Below are 19,151 nucleotides of genomic sequence, written 5' to 3' on the forward strand. Positions count from 1 at the left end.
TCTTTGAGGGCATTTTTCTTCTCAAAGGTGTTGGGGTGGGAGTAGGTGGGGGTCTAGCGTTGCTAATTTCCTTGTAAGTGCATTTTATTATTACTATTATTATTATTCTTTTGAGACAGAATCTTGCTCTGATGAGCGAGAATCAAAATTGTTATTTTGAGACAAGGTTTCACCATGTTGGTCAGGCTGGTCTCGAACTCCTGACCTCAGGTGATTCACCCACCCCAGCCTCCCAAAGTGCTGGGATTACAGGCATGAGCCACTGTGCCCAGCCAACTGCATTATTTTTAAAAGGGGTAAATCATCCAGTGAAACCCCGTCTCTATTAAAACAGAAAAATTAGCCGGGCCTGGTGGTGCACACCTGTAGTCCCAGCTACTCCAGAGTCTGAGGCAGGAGAATCGCTTGAACCTGGGAGACAGAGGTTGCAGTGAGCAGAGATTGCGCCACTGCACTCCAGCCTCGGTGACAGAGCGAGATTCCATCTCAAAATAATAAAAATAATAGTCTGTCTCTGTGTGTTTAATTACTAGTGACTAGTTACTGTTGTAACTCATTTATCTGGGGACAGGCTCCTATCTAGTGTCCCACCACGATGTTATTTGGACCAGGAAAGACATAGATAACCGATGAAAGCTGGAAGCCAAATCTTCGTGCTGAAGATTCACTGCGGGAAAGCACCGAGCCTAGGAGTTTGTTAAGGGCCTGGGCTCCCACAGGAAGGCACTGCTGACTGATAGCCAGAAGATTCTAGACTCCCAGGCCACCGGTTTCTTGAAGTAGCATTGACTCTGGGACGCTCTTTGAAGTGTGTGCCCAGAGACTTGGGGGGTCTGAGCAGGAGCCAGGCCACCTGTGTTCAGAGTCAGCAAAGCGGGTTTCTCTGCCCGTAAATCAGTCGTGCAGGTCTCTGTGTGACTGCGTCAGGGTGCTCCTAGGAAGAGGGGAGAGGGGCTATGGGCCTCGAGCTGACGGGATGGGCAGGAAGCCTCACCTGCCGAGGACAGCAAGTCAGAACCAGCAGGGGAGCCCTCCCGGGTAGAGGCTTTCAAGCCCTGGCACCACCAACGTTTCAACTAAGAGATATTGAACCAGGTTCCGGTAGACAACCCGCTGTCAGGGTGCACAGACTGTGGAAACCAATGAGAAGTCCTCTTCCTGTACAACACGGTGGTCCAGTGCATGGCTGCAGACCTCACCCGAGAGCCCACAGCCGGGCCAGCAGTTACAGGCGGCAGCCAGTCTCTCGTCTCCCCAAGGCACCAGCAGCTCTGTCCTTCCACAGAGCCCCTGCTGACGACCATTGATGGTGTGGTCACATCAGCCTCCAGCCTGCTGCAGGGCCTGTCCCTGGTGGGGGCTGTGGGCTGTGACATTAGTGGTTCCATCGAGGGGCTACCTGGCCTCCCCTGGCTGGCTGGGAGTGAGGTGACATAAATACACCGAGCAGGTAGCTCTGCAGACCACCGGCTCACCAGCGTCCCTCGTGGCCAGTGTGGCTTTAAAGTGTGTGCCAGAGGTGACTCTCCAGGCAATCTTGCTGGACTGTTATTGGGCACATCCGCTCCCGGGAGTGCCCATTCATTATGGCCAAATAAGTAGGCATAGGTGCCAGCCCCAGACGAGGTCTCTTGGGGCCTCCAGGGGTGGGACAGCCACCCTCTCCAGTGGCCTCAGGGCCCCCGGTGCTCGGAAGCCTGGCTCCTCTGGCTTGAGCTCAGGTCTGCAGTGAGCAGGGAGTCTTCCTACTGCTGCTGCATGCTGCCGGGGCCAGCTGTGTCCCCCGAGGGGGCTGCCTGCCCACCACAGCCTGCCTCGAGTGCCAGGGTCTTCTGTGAAATAATCATGTTACTCAAGTTCAATCCTTGAATAAATAGCACATTTTTGCATGTATTTTATAGCGTGGCATATGCTGCAAAGTTCTAAAGGCCCCACGGGGTATCTATTCTGTGAAGCCTTCCTTCTACCCAGTCCCCACCCGCCCATCAAGACAAGCAGCATGGCCAACCGTGGTGTGCATCCTTCTGTGCGTTAATGAGCAGATAGGCGCAAGCACTGTCTACGCCTGTGTGCAGAGGTGGGGCTCACTGCTCCTGCTCTTGTGCACTTCCGCTTTTTTCAGCAAATGCCGTGCGTCAGAGCTCCTTCTCCACCGCCACACAGCCCCAGCCTTTCCCGCGGCTGAGTAGCAGCCCATTGGAAGTTTCATAACTATGCATGGAAATCTAGATTGAGTTCAGGCATTTGCAGTTAAAAACAACGCTATCACACAGTGCTCTGCAATGTGCCAGTATGAGTGCATGTGTGTCTGCGATGAGGAGGGGTGGTCTCAGGGGTGCAGCTGCAGGGCTGCACCAGTGTGTGTGTGTGAATATGTCAGTATGTGTGCGTGTGCATCTGTGGTGGGGAGGGGGTAGTCTCAGGGGTGCAGCTGCAAATTGCATTTGCATCAGAACTTGCAATTGCATTTGCATCTGTGCTTGTATTTGTGTTTGTATTTGCATTGGGGCTTTCACCTGTATTTGCAGTAGGACGGGGTGGTCATACTCAGGTGGATCTGCGTGGGACGTGTTATAGAAGTAAATCTGGCCTATACCTGGCCTGGGGGTGCTCTTTCATTCTTGACTTCACTAAAGGGCAGTAGGTCTGACAGTCAGGGTCCTGTGAGGAAAACCAGCTGGTCTAGATGTTCCAACAGAAGAGCTTTAATTCCAGGAATTAGCTACCGAGGTGCCAGAAGAGCAGAAAGGAGAAGCAGGCTTGGGGAAGGCCAGGGCAGGAGCGTGCTCCCGGCGATGGGAGCTGCTCTTGCCCACGGAGCCTGTGCTGCCGAGCTGTTAGAGCTGCAGCTGGCTCTGGATGTGCTGGTGAGGGGCCACTTCCAGCAGGGTAGGGACACCTGCCCTGACCCCAGGAGGTGCCTCCAGCAGGGCGAGGACACCAGCCCTGATCCCTGGGGCCACCTCCAGCAGGGTGGGGACACCTGCCCTGACCAGAGGGGCTGCCCCCAGCAGGGTGAGGACACCTGCCCTGACCCGAGGGGCCACCTGCAGCAAGGTGAGGACACCTGCCCTCACCCTAGTGGCCACTGGAAGCAAGAAGCGTTGCCCCCTCCTCCTGCGGCAGAGCTGGCCGAGGCACCCGTAGGCACGGGAGTTCTGGAAGTGAGTGTGCAGCTTCCAAGCCCTTAGAAACAAAGTATGGGGCCAAGAGCAGAGGTGCAAGCAATGTGCAGGGAGTGAGCCCCCTGCCTGCCCTGCTGTGGCCTCAACGTGAGGCCAGGCTGTCCTCTTGGCGCTGACCCAGCATCGCTGGGGGCCCCTGAGGCTGCCAGAGCTGTGCTGGCCCGAGGCCTCCACCTCTGTCTGTTGAAACTCTGCTACTCCCAGTACCACTCTCGTCCCACATCCTCTGTGCTGGGGGCCCTTCCTGGTGCTGGGGTGCTCATTCAATACTCAGTTCATGCAACCAGGTGAACAGGAGCTGCAGTCCTGGACTCCTATCCAGGACGCATCCCTGAGGACCAAGGGACCCTCATCTGCTGTGACTGGAAGCCCCTCAGGCCGGCTCTCCAACAGCTGCCTGGCGCCTGCAGCAGGTGTCACAGAGGGGACTTGGGAGGGAGGGCTGCTTGCGTCATGTCATCCTGGGCTGTCGGGAACAGCCTAGAGCTCCTCTCTGGGGGGAAAAGGGGGACCGGGCCCCTCTGTGACATGAACCGTGCAGGGCTAGCCCCGAGGGGGCCTTTGCAGGAATGGGGAGTGGAGCTGCCTTCCATCCCCCACGGAGAAAATCGAGACCATGCTGGCAGCCATCCAGCTGGTCAGGCTCGACCCCCTGGGGTGTCCCGTGGCTGTTGCACAAAGCACCACAAACAGGGGTCCAGACAACAGATACTCTCTTGCGGTGCTGGAGGCTGGACGCCCAAAATGAAGGTGTTGGCAGGGCTGGTTCCTTCTGGGGCTAGGGGACAGCGTCTGTCCTGGCATCTCTCCATGCCTCTGGGACCCTTGGCATTCCCTGGCTGGTGGGAGCATCATCCCGCTCCCTGTCTGCCTCTTCACACACGTTCTGCAGCGCCTGTCTGTGCCTAAATCTCCCCTTCTCAGAAGGACAGTGGTCATTGGCTTAGGGGCCCAGCCTGCTCCAGCATGGCCTCCTTTTAATGAATTCCATCTGCAAAAAGCCTATTTCCAAATAAGTCACATTCTGAGGTACTGGGGGTCAGGACTTCGGCATACACATGGGGTAGTGGAATGGAGACAGACGTAATTCTACCCACAACAATCCCCTCATAAGCAAAGAACTTCTCCAAACGGAAATAAAGAAGCCTCAGCGGCCTGTTACATTAAACTGGAGACTAGGCCCCAAGAGGCCCAAGCAGACGGTGCCAGGCAGGCCTCGCAAGTGACCTCACCCTTACTTGAGTTGCAGAGGTAAGCAAAACTGAGCTATTTATTGTAAATGCCTACATGAAAGAGAAACAGAACTTAAGTTCCACCAATCAGAAGCAGCCAACAAACTTACGTAACCAGGGACTTTCCAATGGGATGGACCCAATAAAGAAACTGCATACCTGCAGCCAATCAGGTTCTTTCTCTGCTTCACCTCTGGCAACTGCTGTACCTGTGACCAATCAGATAACCTCTCTGGTGTGTGTTAGGCAACTGCATACCTGCAGCCAATCAGATACCTTCTCTGTCTGCCTGCGGCCAATCAGATATTTCTCTGCTTTACAAGCGGCAACTGCGTGCCTGTGGCCAATCGGATACCCTCTCTGGTGTGCGTTAGACAACTGCGTACCTGCGACCAATCAGATACTTTCTCTGCTTCACCTCTGCACGTGTCCTAGCAGAGCTGCCCCCGTGTTCCCTTGGTGGCGCTCCCCATCCACTCTGCTGTGGGGCTCCCCGATTCATGAATGGTGGTTTGCTCAAGTCAACTCTCTAAAAAGTGTACTATGCCTCAGTTTACCTTTTTAAAACAGACCTCAACTTGAAAGGCAGGCCGAGAACAGGAGTAGGGAGCTCTCAAGGATGTAAACATAAGGGGCCGCTAAACGCCGGGAAGAAGGTTCGACCTCATCAATCGGCAAAAGAATTTACGTCCAGACACTACGGCTTCCCTGCTGAACTGGAGAAATTTTATTTAACTGGTCATCCTCAGTGCGGCGTAAATGCAGGTAGACTTTTAGAGGATGTTGTCAACGTGGATCTGCAACCTGAAAACGTTCCTTCAATCCTGGGCTTCTATTTCTGATCCTCGAACATAAGGAAAGATCCCAAGCTATGGGAAAATATTGATGCAGAAAAAGATTCATCTCAGGGTAATTAAAAAATGCACAGAAGCAAATCCAATATAGCAAAAGGAGAGATTTGGGCATATCCATAAGAGAGAATGTCGTACAATCATTACAAATTACATTGAAAAGGGATACTAAAGGTACTGGAGACCCCCATGGTTACAGTGTACACCCCCTACACACACACACACACGTTGGATTAAAATCGTACCTGGGAGTGAGTTTATAGAGGTATGACTGAGTGTCAATGCGAACAGGCCATGTCCCAGAAAGGAAACTTTTATATTTACAAGAAGAGGGGGCCTGCCACACCTCGCAGGGCCAGGAAATGCCAGTTAGGTTGGGGAGGAGCAGGCACCAGCCTTTCTTGGCGTTTCCTTGGGAAAGCCAGGACAGGTGGGTAGACAGCTCAGGACTGGCTGGCCTGAACAATTCTGGTGGACTTTGGGGCGTAGGGGCTGTCCCTGCTTGCCTGGCTCTGGGGTCACCTAGGGCAAGGAAAATGCTGGCTTGGTGTACCAGTGAGATGAAGCGGGTGGTTGGAGTATAGACAGGACTGGCTGCTCTAGGCCAAGCCCTATGTTGGCTCTGAGATCAGCCCGCTCTGGGAGGGACAGTCTGCAAGAGTCTCTGAAAGCCAGAGCATCAAGAATACAGAAAACAAGAAAATTATAGTGAATGCAATTGGCCCTGTGACGAATGGATGCCAAAAAGACAAACGCAGAATCTCAGAAAACCCAGCTAGAACACACATGCGCGCGCACACACACGCACACACACACATTATTTAACTATGCTTTTGAAATGCACAGAAACAGTCAACACTGGAAGGAAATATTCCAAAATGTTGATGGTGTTCTCTTTGTGTTGTGAATATATGGTGGGTTTTTCTCCTTCTGTTTCTTGTAATGCTCTTAATTTTCAAATTCTCTGTCAATGAATATGTATTATTTTTATAGTCAGGAAAAAAGGATTTAAACTATTTACCAGCTGCCTGGACAGGAGGCCTCAGCCGGGGGTGCCCTGAACCCAGTCGGCCCCGTTCCCTCACCTACCGGGCTGGGGGACTGTACTGCTGCACGTCACTGGGGCACCGTGTCTCCTTCTGCTGGGCTCTCGAAGAGCTGGGAGGGAGGTGTGTCGGAGAAGCATGTGTGGTGATGCCAGCAGTGAGACGGGGCCCAGGGCATGTTGGTGACTATCAGCCATTCCATAGATGGTGTCTTGGGCTCTGTGGAGCCTGTCCCGAGGACAGCAGGCTCAGCGTGACGGGCCAGGAGTCCTCTGCACCCCTCTCAGCTGCCACCTAAGCCCGGGCAGGGGGAACCGGCCAGGACTCAACACTGTCCTCACCAAGGGGGCGGGACCCAAGTGGCAGGCACACTGTTGGGATGGTGGGGCTTTGGGGCCTCAGCCTTCACCTGCACACCCACCACCTCACAGATCTCCCAGACTTCCACCCCAGTGGGGGACCAGGGTCCTGATCTGCCCGGGACTTCCTTGGTTTCAGCACTAAAAGCCCCACACCCCACTAGTCCAGGCCAAATGGGGAGGGTTAGGTGACCTCAGAGCCCTGAGCCATGCAGGATCCCCCACATCCCCACGTCTCGACCCCCTCTCACCCTAGATCTGGTCTGAGTGGGAGTCAATCCTGCAAGACCAGTGGTCTGTGACAGTCACGGTTCCCTGGGATCCACAGCTCCCAGCTACCTGGGGGTGGGACAGGTGTCAGAGGGCTTAACTGCACCCCTGCGCTAGGGGCTGTCCTCCCCAAAGGTCCTAGGGGACCTAGGGCCCGCCCCTCCTGACAGATGCTGGGCCACCTGTGATGGGGGCGGAGGGACTTCACCGTTAGCTCCGTCTGGAAAGGGTGTGTGAGAGAGCCGAGGGGTGGGAGAGAAGATGGGGTGTGGGGTGGGAAAGAGTGAGTTTGGGGAGGAAGAGAATTACCTTGGGATTTTATCCTGAGGTGACCCAGATAGTTCCTCCTCCGGAACATACCTTGGTTCAGTCGTGGCCTTCAAGATGGCAGCCAGATTGCCAGAGAACTCATACCTTTTATTAACATTTTCTTTCAACCGCAGTCATTACGTAGGAAGCATTGGTTAGAAATTATGGGCCGCGCGTGGTGGCTCACGCCTGTAATCCCAGCACTTTGGGAGGCCGAGGTGGGTGGATCACGAGGTCAGGAGATCGAGACCATCCTGGCTGACACTGTGAAACCATGTCTCTACTAAAAATACAAAAAATTAGCCGGGTGTGGTGGCGGGCGCCACTACTCAGCTACTCAGGAGGCTGAGGCAGGAGAATGGCGTGAACCCGGGAGGCGGAGCTTGCAGTGAGCCGAGATCACACCGCTGCCCTCCAGCCTGGGGGACAGAGCGAGACTCCATCTCAAAAAAAAAAAGAAAGAAATTATGGCAAAATACCCTTTTGCTCATCGATTGGCTCCACTGCACATACGCACAATCTACACACACGTTCGTGTGTCATCAGAACCATGACTCGAGACAATTTAAATGCAGAATTGAGAAAAACAAACATGCCCAACCGCATTCTGAAACCAGCCCTTTCCAGCCTCCTTCCCAGGGACCCAGAAAGACAGCTCCCTGACAGTCAGAAGACAGAAGCTGGAGTCTCAGCTGCTCCATGGAGCACCCTGGGACTTAAGGTGTCACTTGCCTCGGTTTCCCCAGAAAGGGTGAGAGAAGGCGGGGGGCCTCTTACTTTCCTTCCTTTGTACACAATGGCTGTCTCCATGAAGGCCACCAGGGCCATGGAAGTGAGCGGCAGGACTAGCTCCTAGAGGGCAGAGCCAACCCTTCTGTGGGAGCCCCTTCCCAAGGGTGGCGCGGTGGGCGGAGGCTGCCCCTTCAGCCTCCTAAGCTGAGGTCAGACAAGGCCTCCAGGGGGTTGTGCTGGCTGCCCTCCCCCTGGGTGCTGGCTGCCTCCTCCTCCAGCTTCAGCCCCGGCATCCTTTAAAAAGCCAGCGCCACCTTAGAGCCGGGTGATTGAATCCAAGACACTGGCCTTTTATTCATGTCTCTGCCAACTGCTGTTTCAGGCTCTTGTCAGACACACTGATGGCTTCCAGCAGGACACGGGTAGATTTCTGACTATGAAATGATTGTATTTCCACAGCAGCCGCAGGCAAAACGGGAAGGGTTCAACTGGCTTCCTGTCCTGGAACATCTGGGGATTTTTATTACACGTCACTGTCTGTGACAACCTCTGGGCCTTTGGAATATTCCGGCACGACTGCCGGCTCCTTGGGCTCATCTTGACTCAGCCACAAGATCCTGGGCAAGGCCGTGGTGCCCTGGACAGGGCGATCAAGAGCGGATCGGGACAGGGTTCACAGCGGCAAGGGGAGGGCTTCTCGCAGGGAAACGCAGTCTGCATCGCCATGACCATGTCTCGGGGCTGCCCAGGGCAGGTCCAAGGTGGGTCCAAGCGGGCTGGTGGGTTTCTGGGTGTGTCATTTGCTCTCCCCGGTGTGTGTGCGGGCACCGCCCTTGGAAACCCTGGGCCCTGCTTCCTCGCTGCAGCTGGAACCCTGTCCTGTAGGGTCCTGAGCTCGGAGGGGCTGTTTCACTCTGAGCCTGGCTGGGTCCTCCGGGGTCTCTTCTGGGCGACAAGGGCAAACTCGTGGAGCTGCAGGATTTTGAGAGTTGCAGGAAACAAGACCTGAACTCAAAATAACTTTAAGACACAAAGGAAGTTTGTGGAGAGTCCCTGGAGGAGCTGGCCTCGGGGACTTCAGCGACCCAGTCCCCTCCTACTGTCCACCCTGTTTCCCTCTTTCTCTCCTCTGATGGATGGGACTCCTTCTGGGCGTGGCCTGGCCATACAGCACCCCACAGCCTGCATGGTGGCCCAGCCGGGACACCTCCAGCCCCAGGGGCAAGAGGCCCCCCACTGATGCTGCGGAGGCAGGAAGGGGCGGGATACAGCCGGCGGCAACCATACCCAGCGTCCACCGCACCCCCAAGACCCCCAGGTGGGGCCCCGAGGTGGGGACAGGAGTTCCAGCCCAGGCCCTGATGCCCAGTGCCACATGCGCCCGGCGAGCCCCTTCAGCGTCGTGGGTCTGTCCTTCAGCCACAGGATGGGAACATGAGGCAGCTGCAGGGCAGCACCTGCAGCCGTGGCCAAATTCAGCCTGCCCGTGTCTGACCACAGGCTAGGAATGATTCTAACATTTATAAATGATTGGGGGAAAAGAGAAGGCTTTGTGACACGTGAAAGTTAAACAGAATTCCCATTTCCGGGTCCGTAAACACAGTGTAATTGGCACAAGCCACACCCACTCTTCCACTTCTGTGGATGCTTCTGGACTTTGAGGGCAGAGACCACGAGGCCCCTTCCAGAGACGGGGTGCTGACCAGAGGCCCCTCCCAGAGACAGGGTGCCGACCGGAGGCCCCTCCGAGAGACGGGTGTTTATCACTCCGCCGGCTCGGGCTGACTAGGAATTCAGCCTCCGTCAAAAACTCCAGAATCCTTCGTTGTGGTTTTTAGGCCCTACATTTTTTTCTAATATGCAAGAAAACCAATCTATGACTGTTCAAAAGTAGATGCTAAAATCACATTCCGCTGCAAGCATCCTAAGGCCCGGCCTGATTTGAGGCCTCTTCCCACTGGGTGTCCTGGGGTCCCTGGGTCCTGATGTCCCTTCCCTGCCTGGGCTGTGACGGTCACCAGGCTAGCCGGGCCAGAGCCAGGCTGGGGGCCGGCACTGTGGACGGGGAAGGAAGCTGCCAGGCACATCTGCCCTCCCTCGGTCGGCCCTGAACAGCGAGGTGTTCCATCACATGCTCTGGAAGAAAGGAATTCAAAAAGGTCCAGGCTCTTCGTGCGCTCCTCAGAGGAACAGACGGGCCACTGGCTTGTTTCCTGGGAGTTTGTGCATGGGTCACGATGGGGCATCTGTTTCTCAGGCCCACGGTCTGACCAGTCAATTGTGCTTTGGGGCAGTGGGGGAACCATCTGGAAGGTGCAGGTGCCTGCTTTTTGTAGGGTTGGGGGTTCACCTCTGCCTTTGCAAGTGGGCCTGGTGGGAAAGGCAGGCCCTGGGGTCTGAGCCACATGGCCTGGGGTTGAGGTAACCACAGGGTTCCTTGGTGGCTGTGGGGGGTGAGGGCTGAGGGCCTCTCAGTACCAACTGGAAGGTCAGGCCCAGCCACCTAAAGCTGCTGGTGGGCTCCAGGGCCTGTGGACTCTACTTTACATCCAAAACAGACAGATGGGGGCGACACCAGAGCTCCCCAAGGGGTACGGAGACCTGGGTGGTGTCTGACCCCCTCATTGTGGTCTGGGAGCTGCCGGATCATGGGATGCGAAGATCGTATCTCAGAAACATTCCTCTGGGACTGCTATCTTGGCCCAAGCTGCAGAGTCCAGCGTGGTCATTCCTGGCAGAGCGGTCAGTCAGCAGCGGGCCAGGAAGCAAAGGCTCACAGACCTCACTCCTCAGCCTGCTGCAGGCAGGCGGTGGTCACACTCCTGACCAGAGACTTGGGATTCCTGGATGGTGCGTGCCGTGGGGGCACCGGCACAGAAGAGGCCCTCCAGGGGCAGTGGCTGCCCCTCCCCAAGCAGCCAGGCCAGGTATTGGGTAGGCCTAGAACCTCTTCTGGGCCTCCCACTGCACCATCTCCCAGCCCTGCTCAGTGGGCCCCAAGCCGGGGAATGGCGGCCGTCCATGGCTGACTAGAAGCCTCCGAGTGCAGCAGAGGCTGTGTGGGCTTCCCTTGAGGCAGGCCTGCTGTCCACAGACGCTCACTGCAATCTGCCCCTTGGGAGCCCTCTGGAATGAGGGGATGCAGGGGGAGGCCCGGTGGGAAGCTGCCTGGTCTTTGGGGCAGGTGAAAGAAGTGTCTTCTGTAGGAGGAGGGGGTGGTGGAGCCTCAGCAGGTCCTTGAGAAGGGCCTCCCCGACAGCCAGAGATCCAGAGGAGGAAGAAGCGTGGGTTTAAACAGGGTCACGCCAGGGTCGGGGCCGGGGGGCTGATTCATGAAGGAAGGAGTGGGGCAGGAAAGAGCAGAGGAACCCGCAGGGAGGGCCTCCATCCAGGAGCACAGGGAGGACAGGCCCCCGCTCAGCTGCACGTGACTCGGCCTGGGCGCTTTCTTACAGCTCCTGGACCTCGCCTGTTCTCATGGGTCACGTGGTGGATACGGGATTGACCGCGACCCTCCACCCCGCCCAACTCAAGCTGATGAGTTCCCTAATCTTTTGCTCCTGTTGGCAGAAAATAAGCCAGTAACACCCTCCCCCCAGAGAGGCCCAGGGAACCTCTGCATCAGGTCCAGAGGCCCCTGGAAAGATGTGATTAAAATGAAGGAAGCCAGAGCTTGTCCTCGCTGAGCTCCAGTTGGGCACACGCTTTTCATACCCTCTCGGCGACGGGTAACTGGGGCTCTGCAGGCCAATGTCTCAGACCCAGATGAGATGATGCAGTCTGGGCGGCCAGGCACGCTTCCTTCTCCCCCAGCCCTGGAGCAGACGCTAACCCACGTCTGTGGGAGTTCTCACACCCCAAACCCGGCTCCCAGCCAGAGTGTGGTCTGGAGCGGGGTCCAGATCAGAGACAACTTCCAGGAGCTGCTTGAGCTGGGAATGAAGAGCCTCTTCGGAGGGGGCTGGGGCACAGGGACGCGCCCACGGAGTGAGGAGCGTCTCCGGAGGGGGCTGGGGCACAGGGACGCGCCCACCCAGGTCGAAGAGGCTCCCGGACAGCTCCATACGTATCTACAGGAAGCAGTCAGAGAGTGCGGGCACCTGGCTTCCCTGCACTTTGAACGGACGGCTTGAGACTTGCATGGAGGCCCTTGTGATGTCGTCAGGGAGGCGGACGGTCACGCTGGCCCTCGCTGCAGTGTGGGTTTCTGGGGTGTCTTCTCTGCAGGGAGAGATGCCTGTGGGAAGGGGCTACTCCCCTGCCCTGGGAAGTTCTGACACCCAGCAGACGTGGAGACATGAGAGAGCGTGGCCCCAGCTGTTTATTCAGTTGTTCCTTGGTTTTCTCGTATATTCATGTGACTCCTGTAGCAAGGGTCCACCATGCACCATGCTCACAAGCAGCCTTTCCAGTCCATAATGCAGCCCCCGAGATGAGGCAAGAGAGGCCCCGGGAGACCAGGGCCGTCGGTGGGCGATGACCTGGCTTTGGTGTGCAGCATTTGCCAGTTCCCATGGTGCAAACACTCCCAGCATGGCCGATTCCAAGCTCCCCATGTGAGGTCACGAGACACCGTCGGGACGAGACACCCTAGTCCATAAACTGGGGCTCCCAACCACCAGCCACAGCTTTGCTGCAGCCCAGGGAGTTCAGCGGTGGTGCAAGGAAGCTGCGTTCCCCTAGTTTGCAAGTGAGAATATTGAGACCTCGAGAGGCGGACAGGCTGCGCAAGGCCACATGTATAGTGAGAAGCAGAACGGACCCAGATGCAGACCTTCCTGTGCAACTGAAGGTCCCTGCCTCTCTCTGCCCTCTGCTGCTCTGGCAAGGTTGGATGGGGGCTGGGGTCCTGGAGACTGGCTCACTCCCAGCAGAAGTTCCAGCCTGCTGCCCGGGGGGCGGGACCTGGGGACTGCTGTGCAACACCAAGTGGCTGGGAGCAGCCCGCTCTTCCTCCCAGCCTCGGTCTCAGGGCCCTGGGCTCCTGCCAGCCTCCCTCTCTCCAAACTCGGCTTCCTTCCTGGGTGCCCTGGGCTTGGAGAACATTCAGGCAGGTTGGGGCAGAGCCCGCAGGGTCGGCGTGCACCCCCAGAAGCCCCCACCCAGGCTTTCTTCTCACATTCCTCGTTTGGAAACAGCGATGTTTGCTTTTGAAGGGCACCGGGGTGTACGCTGCACTTAAAGGAGGACCGCTGAGTATTTTCTTAACAGAAGAGCAAATATTTATGTCTTAGGAACTAAAGGGCAGTTTGGCGTGTGTGGGATATTGACTCTCAACTGGGGGTGGGCAGGGAAACAAACCCTTGGCTGTCTTTGGCCTCACTCAGCCCAAACGAGCGGAGACGTCTCCCTCAGTCTAGGGGCCACCTGGGCCTCTATCCACCTGCAGAGAGAAAAGGAGGGCCGAGTCGGCTGTGCCGGCGACGACTCCTCACCTTGGGGTGACTGAGCAACCCTCGACCAACCCCTCCTGACCACCACCTTCCGCAGCGGGGGCGGTGGGTCCTTCCTTCTCTCTGGCTTTTGCTGTGCCTGAGGGCAGAAACCCTTGCGTGGTCCCCCCTCCAGACCTGTCCACACTTGCAGGTGACGGCCACCAGCCCGGCCACGTGGGGAGCATGACTGCCAGCCTGCTGTGCGTCGGTAAATGCAGCCTGGGTCAAAGGGTCAGGTTATTAAAGGTAAACACTCACACCCTCCAAGGCTAGTGCAGCGGGGAGGCAGCGGGAGGAGCTGCGGGGGAGCCCACGGAGAGAATGGAGCCTCCTAAGGACCCCCAGCACCCACTTCCTGGGGGGTGAGCTGCAGCCGGAGCCCCTGGGTTCGCCCAAGCCCAGGATCTGCCTTTGGGGCCCTCTGACACCAGCCCTGCCCAGGAGTGCTCTGCCCAGGAGTGCCAGCCCAGCCCTGCTGTGGGAGCACGTGGGGCTCTCTGGGGAGCAGGCTGGCCCTGACCCCAGCAGGAGATGCAGTTCAGGGACCTCCCCAGATTGGGGGGTCCTGCCGAGGTGCACCTGCCTGTCTGCTGGTGGCTTGGCTTCCTAACCCCATGGTAATCCTGCTGCACGCTTCTGGAAGTTTCCACCAGCAATCCCGTGAGCTCTGGGTCTGCACTTCAGCTATCTGCATGGAAAAGGACACCTGCTTTGTAAGTAACCCGCGTGTCTGTGGCCCCAGTTCAGAAGCAGGGTTGTCCCTGAAGCTGCCGGTGGCCCTGGGTTGCTGGGAGCAGAGGGTCAGCACAGTACAGCAGTGTTCCCGCCCAGGGCAAAGCCAGGACAAGGCCTTATAGGCCAGGAGAGGGGAGGGCGGTGGCTCCCTGCTAGGCCACCAGACGGAAGGTAAACAGCGCTGGGGGCTGGTCGCTCCTGTCTCCAGGCAAGAATGCACAGGCCGCGCCCCAGGCAGGTGTGTTCCCCACGGAGGGTTCTGCCCTCTGAAGGCCACCCACACAGGTGGTCTCTTCAGTGGCTGAGAGGTCACAGGCTGCTGCGTTCCCCATCCTTACACAGCTCTGACCGCCTGGTGAACTTGGGCTGTGCACACAGAGGGGTGTCTCCACACAGCAGAGCGTCATGTCCACCGTGTCCCGTGACTGTCTGCCTCACGTATCGGAGAAAGGTGGCTGGAGCCAGTTCTCACCTCGGGCTGCCTGTCGGGGGCAAAGGTGCCCTGGAGGGGCCTCACATCATTGTCCTCAACCCGTCTTGTCCCGCCCACCTGGACGCACCCTGACCCTGAACAGCTGCCCCATTGTCAGCCCCCAGGTGGCCATTCTTAGCCCCTGGACACCTGCTCTTTCATGCCCACTGAGTACAGGGCAGAGGGTCTCAGCCCCAGATGCACAGTGTGTGTGTGTCGTGGAGGGGGACAGAGAAACGGTCAAAATCCTGAGACACACTCTCTGCTGTTATGCGTGTGAACGTGTGCTTGCATTGCACACACACATATGTGCTGTGTACGTGTGTGCACACGTTTTGCACACGTGTATTGTGTGTACATGTCCTGTACATGTGCTTGATGTGTGTGTGTGCATATGTATGTGCAAGCGAGTGTGTTGTGTGGGTGTGCATGGGAATGTATGTGTAAGCCCATGTGTATGTGTGTGTATGTGTGTGTGTGCGTGTGTGCATGCGTGTATGCGTGTGCGTGCATGTGTGCATGTGTGTGCGCATGTGCATGTGTGTGCATGCGTGTGTGCACATGTGCATGTGTAAGTGTGTGCATGTGTGAATGTGTGCATGTGTGTGTGCACGTGTGCATGTGTGTGTGCATGTGTGTGCATGTGTGTGCGCGTGTGTGTGCATGTGTGTGCACGTGTGCGTGTGTGCGTGTGTGTGCATGTGTGTGCGTGTGTGTGCACGTGTGCGCACGTGTGCGTGTGTGTGTGCACGTGTGCATGTGTGTGTGCACGTGTGCGTGTGCCTATTTAAGGGTGCACAAGTTGCTCCGGCAGGCTGGCAGCGTGTGTCCGTGGAGCGGTGGGAGGCGCTCGCCAGGGCAGCCGAGATCTCCATGGTGGCTCCAGTCTGGTGGGGCCTAAAGGGCTCGCCAGGCCTCCCGTTATGCAGCCTGGCTCCCACGTGGCTCTCAGAGGGCTCATTCCTTGGAGGAGCTGTTAAGAAGCCCAGGTATAAAGGGACCCGGAGGAAATAGGACACGGCCCACATGCCGCTCACCCCCATGCAGAGGCCACCCTGCATGACCCCATGTGTCACCTTCACACCCCTGGGCAGGCATGGCGCCTGCCTCACAGCCTGTGGGCACCCTGGCCTGAATTCCTGCCATGCTTCAAGTGCCACCTGGACCAAACAGCCAGTGACCAGAGTCAAGGGGCCACCATCCACCGGGGAACAGGGAGACGAGCAGGAGCTGGCCTGGCAGGCGGAATCTGTGGCTTCATGGGGCCACTGTCCCCACCAGGAGCTTCAGAGTATCTGCCTCTCCCTGACCTCACAGGAGCCCCACAAGCCATGCTGGCTGCCCCCTGAAGAGCAGCTGACGACCTCGAATGGCAGGCCTCACACCAGAGCCCCCCCTTCCCCGCCGGGCAGCCTAGGGCTGCCAGCTGGGACGGCGGCAGCTGCCCGGGGAGCTGGGAGCTTTTGATGTGCGTCAGTGCTGAGCTGTCCAGGAGGGGCTCACGCCGGGTGCTCAGCAGCCACCGGGAGTCACAGTGACATCACAGCTCTGGGGGTGCAGTCAGGGTCCTGCAGGAAGACAGGGGAGGCTGCACGCAGCCCAGTGCTGTGCCCACACCCATGTCTCCCCAGGAGCTGGGTTTTTAAAAGTAGTTTCCACGATACAAGCACCAGGTCAGTCCCCCGAGAGGAGGTGGAAGCCAGAACTGTCTCCCACGACGGGCTGCCCTGACGCCCCCCAGCAGTGGACCAGCCACCGCGTGGCCACCAAAGGACTCCAGCTCCAGCTAATTGAGGGGCTTGGCAGGAGCTCTGGTCACAGCTGGAAACCTGCAATTTCACTGAGATGAAAGGGTCCTCAAAGGATCCTCCTGAGAAACGCGGCGGCCAGGAGGGGCGGGAAGAATGCTCACTTCTGGGGTCCCTACAGGGCGCTCCAGGGAGCCCCAGGCGTGAGTGCAGCACTTACCTGGGAAAGAGCCAGGTTTGAGTCCCGCTATGTAACCCCACGTGTGTCCCCTCTCGCCCTCCCTTCGTCACTGACCCCGCCCACCCAGGAACAGAAGACGTGAGTCATCTCCGACATTCCACGCTTTATCCTTGCAAAGGCCTCCCACGAAGGCAGCTCCCCACACCCCGCCAACCTACCCTGAGTCAGTCAACAGCCCAGGCACCGTCCAGGTGCCCCCGCCAGCAGGTTGCCCCCAACTCCTGGCAGCAACTGCCCCCGACAGCCTGACCTGCCTCCCTCAGCTCACCTCTGCAGACGCCCTCTGCTCCTCAGCTCAGACACCCCACCTCGGCTGACGGCTGAGCTCCAAGACGGCCCCTCTCCCCAGGCTGGAGGGGTCATGCCTGGGCCACAGCTCCCAGTCTGGGGAGGGGACTCTGCTGGTGATCAGGGCTGGCTTTAAACATTGAGGACAGACTCACTTGTGTTTAAAGACCCTGGGCAGAGCCTGCTCACTGGATCCCGTTCCCAGCCACAAGGAGAGCTGGGTGCCCCTGAGGTTCCTTGCTGGGGCTCTGTCCAGTCCCAGGCCAGGTGGGACCAACAGCTCCACTGACCCGTAGCCCCCTTGGGGTGCGAGGTTGGGAGCCCTGCCTAGAGGCAGATGCTCATGCCTTGGTCATCTTTGGAGGACACCTGTCCCTCCTCAGGGCTCCCAACCTGTCCCTTTTCCTCAGCCCCTGCAGCCCACCCATACCTGGTGATGTCCCGGGACAGAGGTGCCGCCCTGATGGAGGAGGCCGTCCTACCAGGTGCGATCGTGCTGTCTCCCTAAGCCAGTCTGGCTCTTCACGGACCTTGTTCCAGGTGGAGAATTCCGGGCTCAGGGAGGCTGTGGCCACTCCTGGTCACACACTCATGGGGGCAGAACTGAGATTCCCGTGGGGCTTGTTGTTCAGTCCATGTCTCCCTGCCCCTGTGGTAACAGACGGCCAGACACTCAGTGGCTGGAACATGCGGATCCATCCTCAGGCTTCCGGAGGTCGATGTCCCGACCCAGCTCTCACTGATGGAGATGAGAGTATGGGCCGCGCAGCCTTCCTCCTGCGGGCTCAGGGAGAAGCCCCTTCCCTGCCTTTTCCTGCTTCCCAAGGCCACCTGCATTCCCTGGCTCATGGCCTCTTCCTCAGTTTCAAGCCAGCCGTCGGGGGCGGGGCCCTCGTACTGCGTCTGATGCTGGGTGTCCGCCCTCCCCTGCCCTCTGTGCTCACACTGGGCCAGCTGGGGAATCCAGGTGCCTCTCCACTGCCAGCCGGGTAGGGACCTGCCCCAGCTCCCCTCTGCCATGTAAGGTGAGACAGTTTCACAGGTCCCAGGATTAGGGCGTGGTCATCTTTGGGGCCACTACGCTGCGGGTCATGCTCAACTGAGCTCTGGGGATGCACATGCGTGTCCATCCTGATGGGCCAGGAGGGGTAGGCAGAGCCACAGGCTGGAGACGCCTGGTTCCTAGAGCACTATCCTCATAGACAGAGGCTGACAGGAGGCTGCACGACCCGTGAGCGCCAGTGTTGATAGGGCAGTGGAGGAGGACACACTGGGATTGTTCACATAAAAATATGAGATTCCAAAAAACGGGGGCTTTGTCAGGGGCACCTGGGACACCTCCCAGATCGTTGGGGGTAGTTCACAGTCCCAAGATGAGAGTGTGCTCCAGGAAAGGGTGACCTGCCCCCAGATGGTTCTCACAGCCGTGGCCAGCAGGGGCTGGGGGTGGCAGCTGCCCGTGTTACTGCAGAGAAGAACAGGAGAGAAAGAGGAAGGAGGCCACGGGAGAGACCCGCGGAGGCCGCAGGAAGGAAGAGTGACAGAGGCTGCTGGCACGCCAAGGATCCAGACCTGGAAGGAAACAGGGTCACACAGACCCTGGAAGGAGCTGGGGTCCCAGGGGAGGGAAAGTGGAGTCTCAGCCCCGGTTGGGCTCCACCCACCCCAGAAACTCAGGCTTCCTTTCCAGCCACACCTGTGCAGTGAAGCCAGTTTCCTCCTGCCCGGGACAGCGCCCCCCACCAGAGCCTACGGCCGCGGCTGGGGTTTGTCCGGGCACCCCTGAGGCTCAGGAGTGGTGGACTTTCCGGAAGGAGCTGGCAGAGAAATGACAGAGTCCCACCCGCCTGCTTCTGCAGACACTCCCGGGGACAAGCAGCCACTCTGGGCTCCAGTCCTGGAGTCAAGGGAACAGGAGAGGCCAGCCCAGGATGCAATGAGGTGCCTCCTTGTCCCCTGGCTCTGGGGGTTGCTTTCTTTGGAGGTCATGACCAATGGACAGCAGGGACTGGCACCACTCACGCCTATCCCATCAGAGGCTTCTGAGCTGGGAAACCAGGGAGCTCCTTTGGTGAAAACAGACGGGATGGGAGCAGGGGAAGGACAGGATGGGAATCAGGAGGGGATAGAGGGAGGGAGGCGGGCAATGTACAGGAGAGAGGTGCCAGCCTGGAAGTTCCCCACCTGCCCTGGCGTGGCATGGCACAGCATGGCGTGGTGGGTCCTCGTGACCAGGGGCTTTCTTTGC

The sequence above is a fragment of the Macaca thibetana genome, chromosome 3 (genome assembly GCF_024542745.1).
Source record: "Macaca thibetana thibetana isolate TM-01 chromosome 3, ASM2454274v1, whole genome shotgun sequence".
Lineage (NCBI taxonomy): Eukaryota > Metazoa > Chordata > Mammalia > Primates > Cercopithecidae > Macaca > Macaca thibetana.